The sequence below is a fragment of the Chrysochloris asiatica genome, unplaced genomic scaffold (genome assembly GCF_000296735.1).
Source record: "Chrysochloris asiatica unplaced genomic scaffold, ChrAsi1.0 scaffold00090, whole genome shotgun sequence".
Classification (NCBI taxonomy): domain Eukaryota; kingdom Metazoa; phylum Chordata; class Mammalia; order Afrosoricida; family Chrysochloridae; genus Chrysochloris; species Chrysochloris asiatica.
The window spans coordinates 10,051,485-10,059,701 of NW_006408608.1; positions in this window are offsets into that span (position 1 = coordinate 10,051,485).

The following is an 8,217-nucleotide window of genomic DNA, read 5'->3' on the forward strand; positions in this document are numbered from 1 at the left end:
CCATCCTGGCCTCCAAGGAGCACTCTGGCTGCACTTCTTCCAAAACAGATCTATTGGTTCTTTTGGCAGTCTATGGCACTTTCAGTATTCTCCTCCAACACCACAACTCAAAGGCATCAATTCTTCTACGATCTTCCTTATTCACTGTCCAGCTTTCGCATCCATATGAGCCTATTGAAAACACCATGGCCTGGGTTAGGCGCACCTTAGTCCTCAAACTGACATCTCTGCTCTTCAACACTTTAAAAAGTTCCTGTGCAGCAGATTTGCCCAGTGCAATACGTCGTCTGATCTCTTGGCTCCTGGTATTTGGAGGCTTGAATCCTAAAAGAGTCAGATGGGTTGCCCTACTTGGGTCTGGAGTCTTAGTCACTCCAAGCCCCTCCACACCTGAGCAGAGCCCTGGGCATTCCTCCAGGCCCCTTGCCTGCAGTGATCTGGTGAGAAATGACTTTGCTATTTCATCTGTAAATTAAACCTAATCTTGTGTTGACTCTGCTGAACAAGGAGAATAATGAAGAAGATTAAGATGAGATGGTATTCATTCTTCTCCAACAAAAGCCAATTAATTGTCAGCAGGATTACCGCCTTGAGCCGAAGTATAGGCCATCACACTGCAGACTGGGCAGGGCAGGTCTGAGCTGGCTCCCCTAGTGCTTCAGCGGGGGCCAGCAGGAGATGCAGCAGGAGTGATTTCAGTTAGCTGTAAGGATGGACTGTCTGGATGAGGAAGGAGGCTACCACCAAGGAGGGTAATGGGCAGAGCTTGGAATCAATGTTTGCTGAGACACAGAGGGAGCTCCAAGGGAGTTCCTGGTCCCCTGCACTCACTGGAGACCCTGAAGCCCTGGATCACCCACCTATCTTCATTCCAAGCCACCTGGAACCCTCCCTTGGCCCTTCCTCAGAGGCATCTCTCCGGGACTTTCCCAGCTGTGTGGGCTCCATTATGGTGTCACTTTTAGTAATTGAATCCATAGGCAGGGGCTTCAGTTTCCTCTTTGCCCCTCTCTCCTTCCTCCTGGCCTCTCCCAGGGGTTAGGAAGCCCCTTGCCAGGGTTAAGAGCATGGGTTTTAAGACAGAGACACTTGGGTTGCACCTTATCTGCAAAAGGAAACTGAAGTCCCCATCTGCCAACCTGTTTCGATGCTCCTAGGAGTGAAGACACCTGAGACCCAGCTTCAGCACCGACCTGCTGCTCTGCATGGGAGGGTGGGTTTACAGTGCGCAAACACTGCTGTTGTCTAGAGGTCGGGGGGAACAAACCTTTGCTGAACTCCAGTTCCAGCTACGTGATCTCGACTCTCCACAGCAGCAGTCTGTGGGAGGTGCCTCTTTTTGTCACCCCAATTTACTGAAGAGGATGCCAAGGCTCTGAGATATGGGGACCTTAAGTCAAGGTTACCAGTTGCAGAGAGCTAGCTGGGATGGGGCCTGAGTCCGAGGGGCCCCCAAGCTTGTGCCTTTCCCCAGCATCAAGTCACTTCATGTCTGTGGAACAAACAAACAAAAAAAACACCCCAAAAAACAAACCTGCCATTGAGTCGATTCTGAATCCTAGCAACCCTGCATAGGGTTTCTGAGGCTGTAAATCTTTACGGTAACAGACTCCCTATGAGTGGCTGGTGAGTTTGAACTGCCAACCTTGTGGGTTGGCCATCCAGTGTTTCTCCTACAGTGCCCCCTGGGTTCCTTCATGCGTGTGAAGGCAGTCAGTAATACTGGCTGAATGAATGAAGCGCTCATCAAGTGGTATTTCTGGTCCAGTAAGTAAGTCTCTATTTCAGACTCTCCCACATCTTAGTAACTTCCACCAGTCAATGGATCACGTGTGATTTGCAAGATTTTTCTTTGTAATTCTTGGCAACTCATCCTTCTTACTATTGCTATTAAGGAAGATCCACCCTTCCATTCAGATCACAGAACTTGCTTCATTTACTTGGCTTGTAAGGTTTTTTTCTTTTCAGAGCCTGCCAATGTATCCCCCAAGTCTGCATTTTATAGTCCCTGATGTCTCACCCCTGTTGAGGACTCCGATGTGCTTTTGTCATTGTTAGTGCCGATTAGTCAGGTCTGACTCATAGAGACCTTATATAGGGTTTCTGAGGAGCGGCTGGTGAGTTTGAACCACTGACCTTGCAGTTCAACCTTGGGTCTAGTGCTTATCCTATAGTGCCACACCAGGCATGTGCAAAGCGCATTTGTGTGTTTTATTTCATTCTCTCTGCACACTTACATGATCATTTCTATTTTAGAGATGCTGATGAAACTGTGGCTGGGATCCAGCTGGGATCTGCCACACTCCACGAGGGTTCAGTTTTCTGTCTCACAAATCCTACACTTGTGAAAACACTTAGCATTCACTTAGCATTTATTGAGTACCATCTGTGTGCTAAAGAGACCCTGGTGGTGCACAGTTCAGTGCTCCATTACTAGCTTAAAGATTGGCAGTTTGAACCCACCCAGAGGCACCTTGGAAGACAGGCCTGGTGACCTGCTTCAGAAAGGTCACAGCCTTGAAGACTCCATGGAGGCATTCTATTTTACACACATAGGGTCCATGTGAGGTGGGACAGACTAGATTGCAACTAACAACTTTCTATGTGTTAGGCACTGAGTATATTCTGAGGCTACAACTGTGAACTGGCCAGGACCTTTGCCCCCTGGGAGTTCACCAACTAAATGGGGGGACTGCAGACCTGCGTTCCCAGTTCTGACCCTCCCTGGCTGTGTGACCTTGGCTAGCTCACTTAATAAGTTGGTGCCTCAGTTTCCATATCTGTAAAATGGGGATGCTTAGAGGACCAAGCCCATAGAGCTGTTAGGAAGATGAAGTGAATTAATATTTATAAAGCACTTAAACAATGTTAAAGAAATAAAACATTCCCATCATAAGGCATGATGGGGGAGCCAGTACTAGACAGTACTCAGGAAGGCTTCCTGGAGGAGCAGGTGAGTGAACAGTAAGTGGCTTACCTGACTAGCTCTTAGCTTCCTGTGTTGTGAGTCAGAGGAGCTTTGGTCCTAACTGGTCTCTTCCTGAGGCTTATTGTCATAATTTCCCAACATGCTAAGCACCATAATCACATCTGAATTCAAATAGAAATTTCTCCTCGGGGACCCGTGACTGAGGACACAAGAAAGAGCGTCCCAAACTGCTCCAGATCAGGAGAACAGGACTTGAGACGGAGTGGGCAGGACATGAAGAAGTCTGGTGGTGTAGGGTGTAAAGCGGCCCTCCAAGTCTGTGTAAAGACAAAGATGTCTTTGAAAAGAAAAAAAACAACAAAAAAACGGAAGAAGGAAGCAGGCAAGGAAAATGATTTTCTTGCCTGGCGTTTCTTGGGGAATTAAATCTTGTTTTTTGTCACTACCGACTGGAATAATCCAATATATTAAAGTGGAAACTCCCCGCTCTCCCATTTATTGCTGTGACTTTGACCTGACAGTCTCAGGTCTGCATTTAGAATCTAACTGTCCCAGGGTGGGAGGGAGGACGGGAGAGAGGCACCAGTATCCTGGATCAATTATTCTCCTTTCCAACACTGGAAAAATGAATTATTCCCCGAAAAGCAGGCTCCTCATCTGATGAATTCTGCACTGCAGAGCTGGCAGAGTTGAACCAAATTGAATTTGGTCTTTGAGAGACATTTAAAACCAGGTGGCGTATGTGTATGTGTGTGTGTGTAAGTATGTGTGTTGTAGGGGTGTCTGACAGACTTCTATTGGTTGGGCTGGGGAACCCCCCTGCTCTCAGTTCTCAGTCATGGGGGTGGGGGCAGGGGAGAAACAGCTGTCTTGTCTGCCCCAGGGGCTAACTGCGCTCTGCATAGGGAGACATGTTGTCCCCAGCCTGAGGCTCAGAGAGGGGAGGTTGCTTGTCTGCAGCCACACAGGGAGCTAATAACTATGACAACTGATTCCCTTTTTATCTTTTGTTCTCTAGGTCATGCTGGACACTTCCCTGGGTCACCCTCATTCATACCTGGGGAATCCCAGGTGGGACAAGTTGGGGATGGGAGTTGTCCACTCAATAACACTGGTTCTGCCCATTCATTCCTTTGTGATCTGGTGCAAAGGAACTTAACCTCTCTGGACCTCAGTTTTCTCATTGGAGAAATGGTGTTAACAAACATCCTTGTGCTGATTGCCCCTCTGTAAGTTAGAAATGCCAGCAATATAATTCAAAGTGGCTTAGTCAAGAAGCAAATTTTGGGGGCTCACATAATGGACAAGTCCAATGTCCTTTTGTTTTAAAATGCTCTTTCAGGGATGACTTGGCTCTAGAACTTGGCTTTCAGCTCTGTGTGGCTTCACCATACACAGAAGAGCAATTTCAGGACTACATCTTTCCAGCATTAAGTCGGGTGGGCCCACATGTCTACCTCTCAGGCTAGAGGGATGCTCACTGATGGGCAAAGACTGGGGTACAGCCACCTAATCAGTACTGCTGGACTGAGAGAAAGGGTAACTGGTGTAACTGGGAGAAGGGGCACTAGCTGCTGGGCAGACAGCACAGCACAGAATCCCATCTTCCACATACCCTGATGGATGAGGGGTGCTTGGCACAGGGGTTCAGCACTCAGCCAATCCAGGCATCCTCCTGGTGTGAGGGCTCTCCTACCTCTCTCTGCCAAACACATGGTCTCCGGCTCCATCCGCTTCCTCTGCCCATCTCCAGGCTACACCCCAGACTCTGGCCTTCTGCCTGGCTAGGGGTCCCCAGGGAAGGGGGCACTCCCCATCCCAGTCTGGGAGCTGCAGACCCTGCATTTTCACTAATGATGTGGAGAAGAGAGATAAAAATTAGCCTGAGATGGAGCTATTTTAGCTGCAAAGCCCTCCCCCTGGAGTTGAGCAGGGTTTTCAGGGCTAATGAGCTGGGTCTGAGGGCGTTGCAGGGAGGTGGGGCTACTTCTGCTCCAGGCTCGGCTTCTGAAGGGGCTGGAGAGGGGGAGTTCACCCCACAGTGGCATTGTTCACACTTCATTACCTCCTCCCCCGAGGTCTCTCCCACAGTCTGATCCACCCCAAGTAGGAAGTGTCCCCAGTGGTCTGGAGGAGCTTGGCAAACTTGTCATCTCTAGCGTATATTGTGAAAACGCTGGGTATCTTTGCTTTTTCCCCAAATACAAAGTCTTACCAGTCACTGGAGAGGGATATCATGTTTGGTAAGGTGAAGGGTCAGAGTAAAAGAGGAAGACCCCCAGAGAGATGGATTGGCAAAGTGGCAACAATTGTGAGATTGGCCCAGGACAAGGCAGTGTTTTGTTCTGTTGTGCATAGGGTCGCTATGAATCAGTACCGACTCGATGGCATCTAACAACAACAACAACATTATAAAATTACAGTCACCTTTTCATGTTACAACCCTTCATACCCTCATCCAGAGAGATTCTGACCTTCTGGCATGATTCTGTCCCTTTGGGTGAGTATTTACTCCCAGGGGTCAAAGGAGGAGGAGGAAGAGGCTAAGGAAGAGGATTGTTTTCTTTCACACCCACCACTGCCTTCTAGAAGGTTCAGTGTGTGTGTGTTTCATTTAAGGCAACACCCTGTATCTTTCCAAATACTGATGTTGGTGAGGGAGTCAGCTTTCTCCTATGTCCTGCTACCTCAGTTCTGGGGCCAGGTTTGTGGACAGGGTATTTGGGGAGTGGGGCAGCATCCCTGCCCTATTTCCTTGGGTGCAGAAGAAAGACTGGGAAGAGAATTCAGGCTGCAGAGGGAGAGTAAAAGTGTACAGAAGCTCTGGAGCTGGGAGGAAATGAGGTCGTAAGTAAGCAGATCTGGCAGAGACATGGCTCCCAGGGGCCTCAGGGACTTGAGCTGACTGCCTGGCCTTGCCCTCGAGGGAGCCAGAGGAGAGCGGTGGTGAGCACACAGTGACCAGCTGGAGATCAAGGCTGTATGAGCTCAGACTGGCTGCAGTTCTGTTCCTTCCTGCCTGTGACTCAGGGCGAGTCTCTGGACCTCTTTAGTGTTCAGTTTCCTCATCTGTCGTGAGGACAGAGATCCGCTGAGCAGTCAGGAGAATGATACTGGATGGTACGTGGAAAGCATGCAAAATGGATATCAGATTTTATTAGCATTTAAGGAGTACAAACGGTTAAGCAATTGCCTATAAGCCAAAAGGTTGAGAGTTGGAACACACCAGAGTTGCCTTGGAAGACAGGTCTGGTGATCTGCTTCTGAAAGGTCAGAGCCTTGAAAACCCTGTGGAGCAATTCTACTCTGCACATGGGTTAGAACCAACTCCATGGCAACTAGCAATGACGTATTATCCCTTAACAACAGACTACTCCATGGAAGAGGGGCCTCAAAGCCTTGCAAAGGCCATGGGCGGCTCCTGAGGCCCACAAACCCTTGCCCATCCAGAGTCCTATGAGAAAAGGCCTTGGCCCTTGAACTCTGGCTGGACCATCTGATATTTGGGGGTGCTATTCAGAGAGGGGGAGTCCTGGTGTGGCACTGTGGGTTAATGTTCCAGACTGCAAAGCCATTTGAACTTCAAGGTCGGTGGTTCAAGCTCACCAGCTGCTTCTTGGAAACCCCATACACGGTCGTTATGGGTCGGAATGGACTCGATGACACTTCACAACAACAACATCATTCAGAGAGGGAGGACTTCTGGTGTGGTGCTGGAGGATAAACACTGGATTGCTAACCACAACACTGAAAGTTCAAACCTACCAGCTGCTCTTTGGAAACCTTATACAGGCTTGCTATGAGTCAGAACCGACTCGATGGCACTTAACAACTTCAGAGAGGGGGAATCATTTTCTTTCTTTCTTTAATTTGTTGTGATTTGTGTGGAAATTACAGAGCAAATTAGCTTTCCCTTCAACAATTTATACACATTTTGTTTTGTAACATTAGTTGCAGTTCTCAAAATGCACTCTTCCTACTTCCTTCCTAGGTTCCTGGTACACGTTTGTCCTTCTTTCTGCCTCTTCCTGCCATCTGCACTTTGTTTGAGGGCAAATGCTGCCATTTTGGTCTCAGAAGGTGTGGCTAATTGTTCAGAGGTGCAAGTACACTTCTTGCGAGCATTACTGTTCATTTCATACACCTATTTGTGTTGCTGGAGACCCCCTTGGGTGGGTTCAGCTCCAGGTTTGAAAGGTGTGCAAGGGCCACAGTCTCAGGAGGTTCCACCCATCTCTATCAGAACTAGAGGTCTGGTCTTTTCTATGATTTTGAATTTTGTTTAACATTTTCTTCCATTCTGTCCAGGACCTTCCGCGGTCCCGATCAGAGTATCTGGGCACGGTCTTTGAGCTCTTCTGGTCTCTGGGTAGTGGAGGCTGTGTTTCATGGGGTTCATTAGTCCTTTGGATTTGTGGTTTCCTTGAGTTTTGTATTTTCTTCACTCTTCATTACTCCAGGTGAGGAGAGACCCATCGATGCATCTTAGCTGGCTGCTCACTAGCTTTTAAGACCCCAGTCACTACTCAAACACACTAGGATGTAGAACACTGATTTTGTAAACCATGTGATGACAATTGGCCTAAATGGCTCCTGAGACTATGGCCCTAAACTTGTTGTTTGTTGTGGCTAAGTGCTGTTGAGTCAGTTTCTACTCATAGCAACCTTGTATAGGGTTTCTGAGGAACAGCTGGTAGGTTGGAACTTGTGGTTCGAAATCCAGTGCTGATCCTACAGTGCCACACCAGGAGTCGATGGTCCTAAGTTAGGGGGTCATTTTCACTATGTCTGGGCAAGGGTTGTTGAAGAAGTTTGAGGAGGTATATATATCAGGTGAGAGAGAGATGGAGGCAGGGTTGGAGGGAGGATGTAGGGCAGGGGTGGGGAACAGCCGACCCTTGGACCCTATAAAGCCTCGAAGTCATTTGGTCTGGCCCTGCCAAGGCAACCAAAGATCCAGTCATCATATTGTTGTTGTTGATGTTAAGTGCTGTCGAGTTGGTTCTGACCATAGTGACCCTGTATAGGGCTTCCAAGTAGCAACTGGTGAGCGTGAATCGTGGGCCTTGCAGTTCAAACTGACTTTGCAGTCCAGTGCCACACCAGGACTCCAGTCATCACATTTGTTGTTATTGGGTGCTGTCAAGTTGGTACCGACCCATAGCGACCCTATGCACAGCAGAATGAAACACTGCCAGATCCTGGGCCAACCTCACTACTGTTGCCACGCTTGAGTCCATCGATGCTGCCACTTGGCCAATCCATTGCGTTGGGGGTCCTCCTCTTTT